The 18,581-nt window shown below is 51.9% G+C and overlaps 1 long non-coding RNA gene across 1 annotated transcript; it reads right to left on the bottom strand.

Moving 5' to 3' along the window:
• Positions 1 to 12,324: 12,324 nt before the first annotated feature.
• LOC129656236 (uncharacterized) lies at positions 12,325 to 13,582 on the bottom strand. The gene is made up of 2 exons (XR_008716285.1): positions 13,244 to 13,582; positions 12,325 to 12,571 (listed from the first exon to the last, which is right to left on the bottom strand). It is a non-coding gene; the product is annotated as an uncharacterized LOC129656236 (long non-coding RNA).
• Between the last annotated feature and the right edge of the window lie 4,999 nt (positions 13,583 to 18,581).

The raw sequence follows: 18,581 nt of genomic DNA, 5'->3' as shown, positions 1-18,581 counted from the left end.
TGGACAGACACGAGCCTGGGATGTTGTAGAGAGCTTACGTGCATCCCAGGTGAGCTGGGCCTGCTGGCCTGTCAGCCTAGATGGTGTCTGAGCCTAGGGTTTTGCTGCATTTGTGTGTAGGAGGCACTGTCGGAGCTTGGGCATATCTACAACTGGGGACCTTTGTGGTCCAAAGGTGGTTTGTGTTTTGGGACCTTGGCCCCACAACTGGAACTGGGGGGCATGCAACAGGCATGTTGGCTGCTGGAGGGGGGACAGAGGTTCCATCCCAACAGACCATGAGGGAAGATAGCCTGAAGTCCAGCTGGACCCATTTCTTAGAACCAGAGAGTGAGAAGGATCCTTGACCTTCAACCATCCTCCTCTCCCTCATTTTGATTTTTGGGAAAACTGAGGACTTTGCCCAAGGTCACAGAGAAGGTCATGACACATCAGGTATGGGTCGGGGTGAGGGTGGCAGGGAGGGTTCATGTTGGATCCTGGTACCCTCTCCCTGCATCCCGAGTACCCATAGCATCTTCATCTCCTTGCCTTTCCTTGGCGCAAGAGATGTCCTTTAACACATGTGGTAAGGGATCCTGGTCCCTTTTAATTAGGAGGATACAAAGAGAGAAGTCAGACAGCCGCCCCCACCCATGGTTGGGAGAGTAAGTGCTCCCCAAATTACACAGCAGATGCCAGGACTCCGGCAACAAGACCCAGCTTGATAGCTTTGTGGTAACCTCAGCCAGCACAATTTTATTTTTATGTTTTAACTCCTTGGTGATATATAGACCTCCCTTTCACAGGCAGAAGAAATGGCATCCAGAACTTCTCCCTTGAAAACAAAAATTTTTTCAACTTGCGTAACACATACCCAGTTTAATTAACCCTTTTGTCAGAAGGCTTGGTCTGCTTTGGGCTGGGTGAGGAAATTGTTTCTCTCCTGTGAGGTGGGTATTGTGCAAATAACTTGAGAAGGAGGCAAAAGATGTGGGGTGGTGTGCTAGCAACTGGTCCTGCTGTGGAAACTGACCACCCCTCCGCCCGCTATTAGCCCCTGATCCTCTTGGGATCTCTGGGTCCCAAAGGATAATTCCCTGGACAATCTAATGGACAATTAATGATGTGTGCCTCCTCTGGGATCTCTTTTTTGTCTGCTTTTAAAATTTCAGTCTAAGGTACCTGTTCTGGTGGTGGTGGTTTAGACGCTAAGTCGTGTCCGACCCTTGTGACCCCATGGACTATAGCCCTCCAGGTTTCTCTGTCCATGGGATTCTCTAGGCAAGAATACCGGAGTGGGTTGCCATTTTCTTCTCCAGGGGATCTTCCCAACCCAGGAATTGAACCCCGGTGTCCTGCACTGCAGGCAGATTCTTTACCAACTGAGCTAGCTACGAGGGAAGGCTGTTCTATAGGAGTCCTTACACTTTATGTCTGCACCCTTTAAATCTCTATTTCCATAGGCTTGCTATTCAGATCAGGAACCAAAACCTTTTGAATCGAAGCTCACCTCTGACCCCTCCCACTGCCTCATTTCCGCATGCTAAAGGTAGGAGGCTACCTCTGTATCCTTTTCTCTCTGGCCATACCTACTCTGCCTGATGGTTCCTGTATCTGCACCTCTCTCTGGTTTCCCTCACTCAGATTAGTTTTTTAATGCTCAGCTCTGCTCTGTCACTTCCTGGACTACAAAATTGGAGGGGAGAGTCCCTCCCCCATTGTCTGAGGACTGAAGCCCCAACTGTCATGCCTTCTAGGCATACTGCCCCAAGACCTAGACCAGGCCACTGTGCAACCACTCCCCAACCCTGGATATGTTCTCCATGCTCCATTTGTTCAATGTGCAAATGTTTTTTGAACCCTTACTATGTGCCAGGAGTTGTGTTGGGCACCCAGAAGTTAACTGATGCACAAGTCCCAGAAACCAAGTGTGTTTCGAGAGCTCAAGGGTTTGGGGGCTCTGAGAAGGGGCGCGGAATTGAGAGAGGGCCTGGGCTGCGGCCAGCTCTCTTCTTGCTGGTTTCCTGTTTACTATTAACAGCTGCCCATCCCGCCTAACACACAAACGCCCAACTGAACCTTGGTATGTTTTCAGACCAGCAGCTCAATCACAAACATGAAGCAGGCTACTCGAAATTTGCCTGGCTGCCTTGAAAATCTGCAGAGAGACCCCCTTTAATCCCTCCCTTTCTTGCACTCCCCAACTTTCTGCCTTTCTCGCCTCTCCTTGGAGGACATATGGCCCCTTGAAGTTTTTGTTTGCTTGAAGGGAGGGGAAAAAACCCCAAATACCCAGCTTCGGTGTGGAAGTTTTTTTCCTTTTTTTTAAAAAATATTATTAGGCATCAAGAGACAGAGCAATCTGCTTGCAGATACTATACGTGCATAATTAATAAAATCTCATTATTTATTTATAGAGTCACACGAGGAACTGGAGAATTAGGGCTATCCCCATTATATATGAAGAGAGGGAGAGAAAGAATGGGAGAGGCTAATACTTTTTGAATGTTAGAGCTTTCCAGAGAAGTGAATCTCTCAGTAGGCAATGAATAAGAGAAGGTATCTACTCCTCGTCAGAGTGGTGTTCCGAGCTCAGGAGACACCAGAGAGCAGAAACCTGGTTCCGCTTAAAAAAGGAACGGGACCAGCTCGGTGCTCTGAGTGCCCAGGATGCCGGCTTTGGGTAGTTGGCAGGAAAGCAGGAGGCACCGTGGAGGGCCTGGCGACAGGGAAAGAGCCAGTCCGGGGATTCTGAAGGAGGGGGACTTAGGCACAGAATCCCTGGTAGGTGAGGGTAGCAGTGGGCACGGTCACACCATGGGCACCACCTAAATTGCCCAGATACCGGCTGAGGCGAGCCCCTGGTTCCGCTGGTCCTTTATAAAGCAGGTAACGGTCACTGAAAGGGGGAAGGGGGGAGCTTTTCTAAATGCCAGCTCTGCCCTTGGATCTCTGCATGCCAGATGCCCGGCCAGGGCCGCCAATATCAATAACCCAACTTATTATGTAACAGCCCCTGCGGCCAGGCAGGCAGGGGTCAGAGCCTCCCAGGCTTCTTGAGTTGGGGTGGATCTTCGCTCTCCCTCCCCTCTCTCATTTTTTCTTGAGACATGCTTTAAAATAGAAAACAGGCTTGTGCAGTAACCAACCCCACAGAAAGGGGTAGTTTGGAGGGATGTTTTTTCCCCCAATCTCCCTCAAGTGCAAGCAACTCAGGCAGCAGAACACTCAGTCTTCCCGGGGCGGTGGGCTCCGGCGGGGGGCGGGGAGAAGGGCTAGGAAGGGGATCGGCTTGAGCAGCAGCCCCCGCAGGGTTACCCGGGCGCGTGCAGGGAAACGTCTCAGCAATTCCAGCGCCCAAGCGGAGCGCGCGGGGGGGCGGGGGCGCGCGGCGCGGGGCACCTTGAAACCGCCGGCGGCCGAGCGCTGATTGGCCGAGCCGCCGCCTCGGCGTTCCAGCCAGGCGCCCCTCCCCCCGCGCCGTCCACCCCGGAAGGAATTTCCTCCTCTGGCGGCCGCTATTGTTGTCCGCCTTCGCTGTTTGGGTCGGATCGCGTAACCATAGTATCCAAACTGTGTCCGCGCGGGGCCCCAGCCTGGGACCCCTGTGCCCCCAGCCCTTGCAAACCACCCCCCCACTTTTTTTTTTTTTTTTTTGCAGCCTACTTATCATGACTTCATCGGACTCCGGGGAGCAGGAGAGGGGGATGGGGCGGGGGGAGCTGGCCGGTTCCTGGCGGCCCTTACTCCGAGATGTTTTCAATTATAATTTTTTAAAAAAAAGTCTGCTTTGTGGGTTCGGGGCTTTTAAATTCTTCCTACTCCCCCCACTTCCATTAAACCGTTGGACCAAACTTGAATGGGATTTTCCCTCCGTTTCCCCTTTACCGTCTTCACGCTGACTTTGCTGCTCACATCTGAGGCTGGGGAGACAGCAGAAGTCACCCCCCAAACCCAGCCCCTCAAACTCGGCCTGTGCCCCGGTCCCTGGGCCTGGGCTTGAGCTGGAGAAGGCGAGGTCGGACCCTGCAGCCCACACCCTCTACCCCGGGGCGCTTCCTGGCGGGGTTGGGGGACCCGTGGGGGAGGCGGTGCGGGGGTGCATGCCCGCCAACCCCTTATCAAAGGGATGCGGGAGTGACGGGGGAAACAGCTGACAGGTTCTTGGGAAAACAAGCCTCCTCTTCCCTCAGATTTCTCCCTCGGATCTCAGAACACAGAGACATCCTAGTCCGCGCGAGCAGCCTGAGACCAATACCTGTTCCCTACTCCTGCGAAAAAACAAAAATAGAAGCCTTGTCCTTGCGAAATATATTTTGCTGGGAGAGGTGGAGGCGTGGGGGGGAGCGCTAGCAGTAAGTCCGCACCCGGGCTGTGAGCAGCGCGGGAGCCCCCGGGACTGGGGCTGGCCGCGGGGGGCGGTGTGTGTGCCGGGGGGTGTCAAACATTCCCAGAACTCAAGTATTCTCCCGGCGCCCGTTGGGGCGGGGGCAGCAGCTGCAGCGGCCCAAGTTCGGGGCAACACTGCCCCCTAGGGGCCACCGCAGTAAGTTTACAGCCGGGGCGGCGAGGGACCCTAAGGACGGAGCCAGTGGTACCTGGGCAGGGGTGGCAATAACTCCCCCGGTGACCGGTGACAGGCCTGAAGAGGGCTTCCAAGCGCCCGTTCTGGCGGCGGGGAGGTTGCGATGGTGAGGTTTTGTGTTTGCTCTAGAATCTAAAACTTTGGCAGACTGGGTGCATCCTACAGGCTTCCGGTGGTGGAATGGGCCTTTTAAGATCAATGAATCTGGTACCCTTTTTGTGCAGTTGAGGAAACTGAGTCCCAGAGAGGGGAGCGATTTGCTCAGGGACATGGCTTTGCACTCAATCCTTCTGGGGTCCTGTGGCGTTTTTGAATTCACAAAGTCTTCCTTCATCCTTTAGTGGCTCTTGTAAACCTTGTAGAGAGGTTTATCAGAGGCAGTATAGGACATTTTACAGATGAAAAATCAGTCCTACAGTGGGGTGAGAACTCAAGTCCCCTGTCTTTCAGTCCAGCTCTTTATACTATGGGGACTTGGAGGGACTTGAACCATAGACTCAACTACCTGGCCAGCCCTTCATTTGGGGGATGGCTGTGGTGCTCAACACCCATTCCTACCAGACCAGAGTGGAAGTGGCTGCTCCAGGCCGAGGGGCTCCACCAGAAGAGTGTGGGTCTGCTGAAACCTGAGTTGTAGGCTCCTAAACTGTTGCTATCTCTAGGCCTCAGTTTCCCCATCTCTAAAATGGGGAGTGGGCAAGCAAGAGGAACAGAAAGGCATCTTGTATCTCCAGTGTGCGGTGCTGCTGTACTGCTTCTCCTTGTCTTTTGTCTGTCTCACCCTCTCTCCCCGGTTCTCCCTTGCTCCTCAGTTGGGGGTCGGCTGGGCTGGCTTCTTGAGCCCGCCCTTCCTCCCTTCCGGCAGGGCTTCTGCGGCCGCCCCTCCACTTCCCTCCCCTCCTGGCTGGCGCGGAGCAGACTGCGGGAGGGAGCAGTGGGCAAGGAGCCAGCAGAGCGTCCAGTCAACCCCTTGGGAAAACAGGGTGTGTGTGTGTGTGTGTGTGTGTGTGTGTGTGTGTGTGTGTGTGTTGGGGAGGCACTGTCAGAGGTAGCAGCTCGGCTCAGCAGGGGCAGAGTCCCTAAAGGTTATTTGTGCCCAAGGTGACTGGTGTCCGAGCTGGCTGCTGGCCTCCTTCCTCTCTCCCTAGAGATTCGAGGAGCTGCACAGGGAGTCGTTTCCACTCCTCCCTCTCTCTTGCCGCCCACGAACAATCAGGCACCAAGTCTGGTCCTTTCTCCCCTTAAATCTCTCTCCAGTTGTTCCCTTCTCCACATCTCTTAACCACCATCTTAATCTGCCAGCCTGCTGGTATCCGGGGGGCTTGAAACTGGCCCCTCCGAGCCTTCCTCCACACTGTCCCCTCCACCAAGCCTTCTGAACCACAAAGCACACATTCCCCCGCTGCTTCTGTCTGCGCCCTCTGTTTCCCTGCCCTGTGGATCAACTGCAGGCTGGTGAGACCCTCCATGATCTAGGCCTTCCCACCGTGACCGTCTCATTTTATTTTTCTCAGTTGCATCTTTTGTGTCTTAGTGATGCATGCATGTGGGCTTCCCTGGTGGCTCAGATGATAAAGAATCCACCTGCAATGTGGGAGACCTGGGTTCGATCCCAGGGTTGGGAAGATCCCCTGGAGAAAGGCATGGCAATCTACTCCAGTATTCTTGCCTGGAGAATCCCCATAGACAAAGGAGTCCTTGGGGTCACAAATACTACATGTGACCTCCGGAGCCTGCCCTGCCCCTTTGACTTGCACAGGCTGTCACTGTCAGGTCCTGCCAGGGCTTGGAGATACTGAGGTGAACAGGACCAGCCTTCCCTGCAGAAAGCATAGTAGTATAATGATGGTTAGCAGAATGGTGTCTTAAGAGAACTGTCACCCAGCCTGGGGAAAAATCAGGGAAGGCTCCCTGAAGGAGGTGGTGCTTGTGCTGAGTCCCAAGAGAGAAGTAGGAATTAGCCAGATAAACAGAGCTAAAGGGGAGACAGTTCCTTCAGGGAGAAGGAATGACAGGAATAGGCAACAGCATGGGCAAGCACAAGACACGAGGGAGCATCACCTTTAATGAAACCGAAGATGGTGTAGCTGAAATGTAAGGGGAGAGGACAGTGGGAAGAGATGTGGCTGGAGAGGGAGTCAGATCCAGGTGGTCCTTGTGTGCTGGCCTAAGGAGCTGTGATGGTCACAGTCCCTAGGGAGCCTGGAGAGGTTTCTGAGCCCTGGGCTGGACTGCAAGGAGCTTGCAGACTAAGGTAGATAAAGAATAAACCAGGTCAAAGCAGAATGAAGAAGTCCCGGTGAGGATGTTCTAAAATACACACCTGTTAATTCCTGCTCTCAACATCTTCATTGGCTCCTTGCTGTCCTGAGGGGCAAGCCCTCTCATTTGCATGGCATTCAAGGCCCTTGCTGGCCTCTCCAGCTCATCACAGCAGAACCCTCACACTCCCATTACTCCAGCCAACTGAGTTCTCTGCAGCTCCCCTGATACACTGTGTTCCCGCCAACCGTCAGAGCAGTACCCACACCATTTGCTCTGCCTGGAATCCTATTGTTGTTCACCTGTTAATTTTTTGTTTTGACTGCGCAGCATTTGGGATTCTAGTTCCCTGATCAGGTATCGAACCTGTGTCCCATGCAGTGGAAATGCGGAGTCTTAACCACTACCACCAGGGAAATCCAACTGTTAACTCTTTCAAGATGTCTCTCAGGCATTACTCCCTCTGGGAAGCCCTCTTTTATCCCCAAAGCTGACCTGGGTTCCTCCTTTCAAACTCCACTGTTCCTTGTGCTTTCTTTTGTCACAACACCTGTCTCAGTGTAGTTTAATAATCCTTAGAAGAGGGACTTCCCCAGTGGCCCAGTGATTAAGACACCACACTTCCAATGCAGGTTCAATCTCTGGTTGAGGAACTAAGATCCTATATGCTGTGCAGCCAAAAAAAAAAAAATCCATAAGAGGCTGTGTGCATGGGTCTTCAGTTGGGTCCAACTCTTTGCAACCCCCTGGACTGCAGCACGCCAGGCTCCTTTGTTCATGGGGATTCTCCAGGCAAGAATACTGGAGTGCGTTGCCATTTCCTCCTCCAGGGGATCTTCCCAACCTAGGGATGGAACCTGCATCTCCTGCATTGGCAGGTGGATTTTTTACCACTAAACCGCCTGGAAAGCCCCAGTAGGAAGCTAGCAGCCTCCAGTTTTGGTTTCCCCTGAGTCTCCAGGCCATACGTACACAGGGCACTGAGTAGATGCTCATTTAAGTTTTTGTGATTGAAAACTGGAGACAGGCTACTTGTGAAGAATAGTTAACTGCTTGCCTGCTGTGTGCCAGGCACTGTGCTGGCCACTTGTCATATTACTTTTACCTCCTACCACAGCCCTATAAGGTTGACATTACCTCATTCTGTAGATGGGAAACTGACTCAGGGAGGAGAAATGACTATCAAGCTGATGAAGGCATTTGTCAAAACTCAATGAATTTTTTGAAGTTAAGATCTTTACATGTAAGTTATACATCAATTTTTAAAAATAAAAAAGACTGGAAAGCTACTACAGTATATACTCCTTATGTCTGAATGGACTGAAAGGAGCTGAGGGAAGGCACACGAGGTGGGCGTGGAAGGCCACGGCACATCAATGCTAGAAGCTTGGTCTGATGTGGAGGCAGCATCAGTGGGAAATGATGATGAGACTCCTAGGTGAGCAGAGTCCAACTGTGGAGAGCTTCAAACACCTGGATAGAGCTGGACTCAGTTATGGGCATTGCGAGCCATTGGCTTCTAGCGAATGCTAAATGAGCTTCTCTTGGAGGAATGAATCCATTTCTGGGGGAAGAGGGTGAGGGGTGTTTGTTGCTGGTTCATGTGAGGCTGGATTTGGAGGGGCCAGAGCTGGGGGACTTAAGAGATACGGGTTCGATTCCTGGGTCAGGAAGATCCCCTGGAGGAGGGCATGGCAACCCACTCCAGTATTCTTGCCTGGAGAATCCCATGGACAGAGTGATCTCTCTAAGCCTTGGTTTTCTCATCTGAAAAAAACGGTGCTATTAATAGTACCTACCTCATAGAATATTCCAAAGATGAAATGAGATGATACATACACAGCTCTGGATACCAGGCCTGGCTTACACGTGTAGGGTTTTTCCCTTCTTACTACCCACCTATTTTTAGTCCCCTCTCCCAGTCTCTTCTTTCCATGAGGACCCACTCTAGTGAATTCCATATATGACCCTAAATATGCATGTATCTTTGTAAAATATGCATGTATCTTTGTAAACTTTGTAGAGGTGTCTTGGGTGCTAGAGATCTCGTTCTGTATTTTTCATTTCCCCCCCTGCTCCCGCATCACCACACAAACTCAGAAATACATGTTTGAAGGCCTCTTTGTTTCCTCTTCTTATGCTATGGATTTCTGAGCGCAATCCACCCCATTTTGCTCATTTATTCCCCCAGTGATGGACACCTACACTGCCTTGAATTTCTTTTGTGTAGTAAATTGTTAAAAAACTTTTTTATTATTATTATTATTTTTTGGCTGTGCTGGGTCTTCACTGGGCTTCCCAGATGTTGATAGAGGTAAAGAGCCCACTAGCTAATGCAGGAGATATAAGAGACGCCGGTTCCATCCCTGGGTCAGGAAGATCCCTTGGAGGGGGGCATGGCAACCCACTCCAGTATTCTTGCCTGATGAGTCCCCATGGACAGAGGAGCCTGGCAGGCTATGGTCCATAGGGTTGCACAGAGTCGGACCCGACTGAAGCAATGCGGCACGCATGCACAGGTTTTCATTGTGAAGCTCAGATGTAGTTGCCTCACAGCATACGAGGTCTTAGTTTCCTGACCAGGGATCGAGCCTGTGTCTCCTGACTTGGGAGGGGGGTTCTTAACCACTGGACCACCAGGGAAGTTTCCTGCCTTGAATTTCTTCCTCTTACAAATAATTTCTTGACGTGCACCCTTGTACATATCCTGGACGGGTCCCCTTGCGGGCTTGTGTGAGAATTTCCCTGTCATATCCAGGGGTGCACCAGGATACTCCTGCTACCTTATGGGACACACACCTACTTAATGTTACTAACTCTCGTTAGCCTGCTTCCTAGGATGACTGAACCGCTTTGCACCCGCCAGCAGCACGTGAGAGCGTTTGCCTCCCGCGTGCCTGCCAGCACTTGATATTACCCATCGTTCTAATTTTTGCCACTATGATGAATGTAAGGTGCCAACTCTTTGTGTTTCTTAGATTGTTAGTGAATATAAGCAGCTCTTCATGCACTTTCGCTTGTTGGCCATCTGGGGCTTCTCCTCCTGGGGATTGCTTGTGTCCTTTGCACATTTTTCTGCTGGGTTTCCTGGTCTGCCTTCCTGTCCACAGTCGGCGCAGACGACCACCTACAGCACCTGCCTCAGAGCAGGTCTGACCTCTGGGGATGGGGAAGGCAGGTTGGCTTCAAGGGTCTGAGCTCTGGCACACCATTGCCCTCGGTCCCTGATGGAATCGCCTTTGAACTGCTGTCATTTCATGTCTTTCCTGAGTGCTTATCCTGACTGGGCTCCGAGGAACCAGACAGCTCATGCCTCTGATTTCTAAGGGCTCATGGTGCAGGGAGGGAGGCAGACTAGGCTGCTGCTGCTGCTGCTGCTAAGTCGCTTCAGTCGTGTCCGACTCTGTGTGACCCCATAGACGGCAGCCCATCACGCTCCACTGTCCCTGGGATTCTCCAGGCAAGAACACTAGAGTGGGTTGCCATTTCCTTCTCCAATGCATGAAAGTGAAAAGTGAAAGTGAAGACGCTCAGTTGTATCCGACTCTTGGCGACCCCATGCACTGCAGCCTACCAGGCTCCTCCATCCATGGGATTTTCCAGGCAGACTAGGCAGAAGAGAGTTATTCCAAAGATTACATGCGATGGTCCATACAAAGTCCCTCCCCACTAGAGACTCTGTTCCACTTGATGGTCCTGGCTTGGGTAATGGAGGAAAAATTCGTCATTGCATCATGGAATCCACACCTACCTTCTAGGGAAGATGTCTCTGAAATTGGAAAGCCCTTTGAGCCTCCAAAAGGATGCCGGGGGGCAAGTTTAGGGCAAGGAGTCTTGGAAAACTGCTTGGCTTACCTGGGGAAAATTTGGGAAGGGGGTAGAGTTGTGAGAAAGGGCTGGGAAAGAGAGAGTAAAGTGAAAGAGGGGAGAGGAGATGGGAGTTCCCTGGTGGCCTAGTTAGGGTTCAGGGCTTTCACTGCTGTGACCCGGGTTCAATCCCTGCTTGGGGAACTAAGATCCCAAAAGCAGCTCAGTGCAGTGGTTGGTGGTGGTGGGGGGTGCAGTGGGGAGGGGAGAGGAGATAAGAGATAGGGTGAGGTCTGTAGAGTGAAGACCAAGCATAAATCTCGGTTATGAGAAGGGATGTCTAATATTCAATTTCAAGACACTGGAGCTGCTCCTCCTTCTCCTTAAATTCTTAGCAGAGCTCACCACATCCTCATTTGCCATTAGCTGAGTGTTTTGTGGAAATGCAGGCAAGGGATTGAGTTTCTGTCCAAATCTCATGCTTATGACAAAAGTCTGCACCCACAGACCAGTGAGATAGTCTGAAAATTGAGAAAATACAGCAGAAGCAGGAGTTTAGAGTCAGAGGTGATCATGAAACATAAGTGAAACGTAAGTCAGCCTCTGGGGAACGTGCAAAAATGTGAGATGTGGAGGGGTTAACTTCCCGGGGGGATGGAGGGTGTCACCTCAGCTCAGTCACCCAGTGGTGTCTGACTCTTTGTGACCTCATGGACCATAGCCCACCAGGCTCCCTCGTTCATGGAATTCTCCAGGCAAGAATACAGGAGTGGGTTGCCATTTCCTACTCCAGGGGATCTTTCCAACCCAGGGATTGAACCCATGTCTTCTGCATTGGCAGGCAGATTTTTTTTACCACTGCACCACCTGGGAAGCCCAGTGGAGGGTGTGAGGTGATCTTATTTAAATCAAATTGGGTTTTGTAGCAGATTGTGTTTTCCAAAAGTGTCCCACTAATATAACCCCTTCTCATATGCTCCTCTTTTAATATGACTTTGACCCTCCTTCTACCAAATCAAGAGATAGGGTCTGTGTGCCCTGATGACTGCCTTGACCAAGAGTGTGGCAGAAGTGACACTATTTTTATGACTGAGGCTAGGTTAAAAAAATGTGAAACATCTCTGCTTGGTTCTCTTGGAGAATTCATTGTGGTGCAAGCCAGCTGCCATGACTGCCCTAAAACTGCCATGCTGTGAGGAAGCCCAAACTCTCTATGTGGAGAGATCATGTGAAGTCCTGAGGTTAAATGAGAGGTTGCTTGGCCACTCCCCAGCTGCTCAGCCCTCTGCTGTTCCATCTCCAGCTGCTGTCTAACTATAGCACACGGGGGACCCTGAGCCAGAACAGCCCAGCTGTGCCCTTTCCAAATTCCTTGTCCACAGAAATTACGAGAGGGAAGATAATGATTGCTGTTATTTTAAGCCAGGAAGGTTTGATATGATTTGTTACATAGCAGTAGATAATCCAAATGGGTTTATACTTCTTATCAGTCTTTCCTGGTAGACTACAGTTTTTGTTTTTAGCTCTATTCCCAGCAGTTAGCTTGGAACATACTATGCTCCAGAGATATTCATTGTATAAATGAATGAAAGTTAACACACCATTATTGGCATGGTGTTATGGGGGAACCAAAGAGGTTGTGGGAACACAGAGAAGGCTCCTAACCCATACTGGGAGATCTGGGAAGGTTTCCTGGAGGAAGTGATGCTGCTCCAAGTCCCTGGGCAGAGCTAGGCAGAGAGGAATATCTATTCCTCATTTTTGGTATTTGTTTGTTCTTGGCCTAGATGAGGCTTCCTGGCTTGATGTGCATCCAAGAGGTCCATCCTTGTGTCCATATGGGGCTTCTTCTTCTCACTCCCCGTTGCAGTTCCCCTTTCTCCCTCTCTGGTTGGGCTGCAGACTCACTCCTGCCTCCTCTGACTCTACCTCTGGCTGGAGAAAATTAAGTCAATGGGGAGGGAGAAGTTGACAAATAGATGGTCTAGTAATTTAATTTTTTTTTTTCTCTAGTCCTCTCTCCACCCCCCAGAGAGCAGGAGGGATTAGCTCTCTAGACAGTGGTTTTCTCTGCTAAGGAGCTCTGGTGTTGCAGCCCCTTTCCTGCCTAGACCAGCAGGGAGGAGAGGTGGGGTGGCAAGCAGGAGCCTTCTTAGGATCCTCTAGGCTAAGTCTCACACAGAGAGGGAAACTGAGGTCCAGGGAGGGGAGGGATTCTCTTCAGGCCCTAAGTGGGTTAATGTCTGAGCTAGGACTGGGAGGGAAGTTAGCTGGAGCCAGCCAGGATGGTGGGGGTCAGCAGAGAAGGCTTTGGGCGTGTATCAGGGACACAGGGGCAGCAGGCTGCAGGAAAAAACCTGGGGCTCCCTGGGGCTTCCTTGTCTGGGATCAGGAGGAGCTGGGAGGTGGCTGGCCTGCTGGGCACCCAGGAGGTGAGGCCTGCTGCTCTGCAGCAGTCCAGCCACCTGCAGGAGCTGGTTACCTTGCAGGTCTCCTCACTGCAGAGTATCTGCTCTGGGCAGAGGTGGGCGCCAGGGGGTTGGGAGTGACCTTGGGCAGAGGGTTGGCAGGACTGGATATAAACCAGCCACAGGCTCTGAATCTCACCATTCTGAAAAATGAAATGGCCTCTTGGATCTCACGCAGCTGCAGTGAGTTGTGGAGGGTACCACTCTGAGAGGCCCTCCATGGATAGAGCTCGTCACTGCCTCATTGTTTAGATGAAGACAGAGGCTTCAGGAGGCCCTCCCTGGTTCTGGGCTGTAGGTTAGCAAGTGGCAGCCCCTGGACTCAAACCCCGGGCGGCCTGGTCTCCCAAGCCCGCTGCACACACCGACTTTTCGGTTCCGCAGGGGAGGGGGCAGCCGGGTGAAGGCCGCACGATGGCCCCGCCCCTACCCCCAGGCCCAGCTCGGGGGTGGGCGCTGTGGCCCCGCCTTGCAGAGCCTCGGCGGCTGCAGGGCTCTGGGAACGCTTGATTTATTAAGCTAATGTTCTAGCACATTTCCCCCATCTCGTAATGAGCTGTTTCCACCAGGGGGTGTATGCAGAACGGCTGCGGGCTTCCTGCCGCTCCAGGAGGGAGGCAGGGCTGGCTGGCGGTGGGCTGTGGGGGGCCGGGTGTCTGGCTGCCCAGGGAAGGGTGATGCTGAAAAGTCTGGTTTGAAAAATCACCCCCTAGTGGGGGACGTGCTGAGGGGAGGCGGGAGGCCGGTGCAGCCTGGGAGTAATCCCACACTTCTCCCTGGACCACCCTGGCCCAGCCTCTCTGCAACCGCAGGGGTCTGGGAGGGAACCCGGGCTCCAGCATTCTGGCCTGGTTCCTCTGGCCTGCCCCTCTTCCTCCAAGTTCTGAGGATTCTGAGCTTAGTCTGACTACAGTCTGCTTATTGTGCCCCAGCTGGCATTTCTGTGGTTTGATGTGACAGTTACATCCTTTGCAACCAGACAGATCTAGGTTCCAATCTGAGCTGGGCTTGAGTGACCTTGAGAGGGGAATCCCTAAACTCTCTGGGCCTCAGTTTCTTATTTTAAAATGGGGATAAGGAGGTGTATTTTTTTTTTTTAATTTTATTTTATTTTTAAACTTTACAATATTGTATTAGTTTTGCCAAATATCGAAATGAATCCGCCACAGGTATATCTGTGTTCCCCATCCTGAACCCTAAGGAGCTGTATTTTGTGGGGTCACTTGGAGCAGTGGTAATGGAGGAAGAGCTGGGTACCAGGTGGTACACCCTGCCTCGACCCCCTGGCCTGCTGACGCTGGGGCAGACCTGTTAGGCCACATAACCCAGACCTGGCATGCCACATGCACATCAGACGCCAGGCTCCTAAGGCAGCAAATGCCTGCTGACGAGTCTGGTGCCCCTGGCAGCTCAGAGGCTTTGCTTTCCTCACTCGGGGCAGGCAATGCTTGGGGTGGGGGGTGTGTGTTAGTCGCTCAATCATGTCCGACTCTGCGGCCCCATGGACTGTAGCCTGTCAGGCTCCTTTGTCCATGGAATTCTCCAGGCAAGAATACTGGAGTGGGTAGCCATTCCCTTCTCCAGGGGATCTTCTCAAGCCAGGGATCAAACCTGTGTCTCCAGCATCTCCTGCATTGGCAGGTGGGTTCTTTACAACTAGAGCCACCTGGGAAGCCTACAGTGCTTGGTTGCTGCTGCTACTGATGCTAAGTTGCGTCAGTTGTGTCTGAGTCTGTGCGACCCCACAGATGGCAGCCCACCAGGCTCCTCTGTCCCTGGGATTCTCCAGGCAAGAATACTGGAGTGGGTTGCTATTTCCTTCTCCAAAGCATGAAAGTGAAAAGTGAAAGTGAAGTCGCTCAGTCGTGTCCGACTCTTAGTGACCCCATGGACTGCAGTCTACCAGGCTCCTCCACCCATGGCATTTTCCAGGCAAGAGTACTGGAGTGGGGTGCCATTGCCTTCTCCGACAGTGCTTGGTATTTGGCTTTAAAAAGTCAAATTCCTTTCTGTCTCGTCAAAGTTGCAGTTCCCCAGAGCTTGTGCCAGATTTGTGACCTGCTTGGTGGTAAAACTGTTCCGCTAGGTGTTCGTTTTTTTACTTTAAAGACTTTATTGCTGTTTTTTTCTTTTACATGCGTCTGGCCCCCGGAAGGCACTCATCAAGGCATAGCTATCATTGGTCTTCACATTGGAGAAGATGCTGTCCTACTGACCCTGTCCCCTTGGACGGAAAATGGGATGACTAGCATGGGTCTCTTGAGATTGATACCTTCTGGCAACATGTGGAAGGCTTGCTCATCTTCCCCAGGAGCCGTCTCCCCGATTTTATGGAGCAGGGCGGTTGAGACTTGCCCAGGCTTCTCGTGCACAAGCGACAGAGCAGAGCGATACCCGGTCTGCTGGACTCCCAGACCAGTGCTCCTGCCTCTCCTCACTAGAGGTCACTGAGGGAGCAGACCTGCTGAGGACAAGACAAAGGCGAGTTCTCTCAGCTTCCCCACTGTGGGAGGTTAACCAGAGTTGGGCTCTGGGTAAATGTGGGGTTTTGTGGACTCTTTTTAGGAAGGGTTAAGTTTTGAGGAAGAGTCTTGGAGGGGCCTGCCCTGAGGAGTACCCACCCCTGTTGTCTCAGTATCTGTTCCTCGCTGAATTCAGAACCTCCCCTGTTCCCTGAAAGAGAACTGAACCACCCAAAGGTGTTCATGAGCACGTGGGAAGGACAAAAGATGAAGGCAGAGATGGACGAGGCTGTTTCTATTCATGCTTTATAGCAGAGAGCCTGGCAGAATCCGTGCTCAAAGCTGCCTGCTCAGGGATCCGCCCTTCCTGCCCTCCATGGACAGCTCGCTCACCTTTGCCCGCCTAGGTACTGCCGTTCCCTCCTTGCTGGCTTCCCTCCGCGGGTGGTGCCTGGAGCTGTTGGTCCTTTCTCAGTCCCCCCTGGTCCAGAGAAGCTCTCTAGTCATCCGTCTCCTCATACCATACTTCTCTTGTCTTTGTAGCTGTCGTCTGTAGGGCCTTATTGATTGCCCGTCTCTTTGTAGAATGGAAGCTCTGTGAGAGCAGGGGCTTGGGCTGCTTTGTGTCCAGGACTCTCCTGGGAACGCAGTGGTGAATAATCTACTTTAAGTTCTTTTTTTTCTTAAATTCACCTGTGCCCCGGATCCTGGCTTAAATTTGCATATCAGAGTTTATCTCACAACTTCCAGGCCCTTTACAGCCTTAGCTTTTCCCACTTTTGCTAACACTTGGTGTTTGCCCTTAACAGACACTACTGTGTGCTTTCCATGTATTAACTTGTTTAATCCAATTAAAAAAAGAAAAGAAAAGAAACCCCCCCCCACACACAAAAAACCCCTTGAGGTAGGCACTGTTATTATGAGCAGGGCTGTTTAACAGATGAGGAAAGTGAAGCCAGAGAGAACTGGTCCAGTCTTACACCATGAGTAGGTGGCAGGGCTGGGGTTAAATGGAGATGGTTGGTCCTCTGGAAGCCCTATCGCTTCTAGAAGCAGCATGGCGCTCTCACCTGCCGTTCAGGGGGCAGCCTCCCCACCACCTTGTGAAATGTGGACAAGTCCTTGGAACTTGCACCCCCACATCCCTATTGCTCCCCAGACAGCTTTTCAGAGTATTTCATTCAAAGATATATGATGTTTGTTTTGAGCTGTACATGTCTGGATGAGCAAACCTTCCTCCATCTTTGACACATTTGACAGAAACCACCATGAAAAAAAGGACAATGTTTACAAAGAGATGGGAGCCTCTCCTGGAGCCCAACAGAACTGCGTCTCGGGGAGGGACAGGTGTGACCTCCAAAGTCTCCTGGTATCTTTTTGTCTGTCTGAGCCCCTCTTCTTCCCCTTCCTCATACTCCTCCTCTTCATTCATCCTCTCTGGGCTCCAAGTGGACAATAACCTCCTCATGGCTCTGAAGCACTTATATACCTTTCAGTTCCCAGGGAAGAGAGAAAATCTAGTTGGCTGAGCTTAGACCGGGTAGGTCCAGTGAGGCCCTGCCACCTGTGACTGGGAGAGGGTATGGGGTACAAACATGGCGGTCATGGCCTTGGCCTGGGTGTGGGGGTGCAGCCTTCAGGGGAGGGGTGGGAGTGAACTGCAGACAGGCACTGAAAGTACCTGTTGTGGCCTTGGTGGTCCTTGAAGGCTAGACTAACAGACTTACCTCTGGGGCAATTTAAGGGTTTTAAGCCAAGGAATAGCAGAATCTGATTCACAATTGAAAGCTTGCTTTGGCTGTGGAGGTGGAGGTGGGTTGCAGGGAGACCAGTGAGGAGCCTGTTACTCCTGCATAGCTGGTGAGGGCCTGGATGTGGGCACAGTCCCTTAAGAAGGAAGCGATGGCACATGCTGTCTCCTTCTCAGGGCCACTTTTACTTCCTCCCTCCTGGGCCAGCTCAAGACTTGTCCATTGATTCTGACCCCTTACTCCACTCCAGGCCCTGTGCTGGGTACTAAGGCCCTACCCTTAGGAGTTCACTGCTGTGGGAGAGAGAGGACATGGACACAAACCTGTTAAATCGGGGAGTGGATGTGTGAGAAAGGAGGGTCAGGTGAAGGGCTTCTGAAGATCCTGGGAGGCCAAAATTACTTGGGATTGGAGCGTGGGGTAGGAGGGTGGCTCTAGGCCATATCCTACGGAGTTAGCGTGAGGCAGGCATGGAAGAATAGGTAGAAGTTGAATGTATGGAGCCATGGGTGAAGGGCTTTCCGGGTGGGAGGGATGGTGTGGGCAGAGGCCTGGTGGGAAAGTAGGAGGCGTGGCTGGAAGTTCTGTTGTTATCAGCGAGGTGTGTGGAGCTGAGCAATGGGAGGTGCAACTAGAGAAAGGCAGGCACTGTCCTTCGTGGGACATCTTAAGTGCCAAGCTAAGGGATTTAGACTTTATGCGGTGGCAGGGAGGATCCGCTTATGGAAGTCCAGTCCAAATATGGGTTGAGAAAGAATTTCCAGACACAGAACATTGCATAAAGGGAGAGTTTATTAAGAACAGAGAGTAGAGATAATTTGAGTGCTGTGAGCACCGTGGGCTGCCCTCCTGACAGACCAGGGAAAGCCGACTGAAGGGAGAATAGAAGGTGAGGGACACTGCAGATACAGCGGGCTGACTTCCTGACACACCAGGGAGAGTCTTTTTGTGAGTTAGAAGCCAATTTTAACTGAGGATTCCTGCTGGAAAGGTGGCATTAGGTGATTGGTTAGGGCACTATAGGGTGAGTGCCGGGGGTCATTTTTACCTGATATGGGGTCAGGGAGCTGGCCTGTAAGGATCAGAGGGGCTTTTGGCAATGGTTCTCAATGAGGCTCAGTCAGTTCCAGAGGTGACCTTGGTCCTGGCTCCGCATCTACGTACGGCCTTGGTACAAGGCCTTGCACCTGTCACCTTGACTCCACACCACTGACCGTGAGCAGATAGTGATGTGGTTGGTGTTTTCCTTCAGGACCCTGATAGC

Source organism: Bubalus kerabau, chromosome 6 (assembly GCF_029407905.1).
Source record: "Bubalus kerabau isolate K-KA32 ecotype Philippines breed swamp buffalo chromosome 6, PCC_UOA_SB_1v2, whole genome shotgun sequence".
In the NCBI taxonomy this organism is placed as follows: domain Eukaryota; kingdom Metazoa; phylum Chordata; class Mammalia; order Artiodactyla; family Bovidae; genus Bubalus; species Bubalus kerabau.
This window is presented reverse-complemented; position numbering and strand designations above follow the sequence as displayed.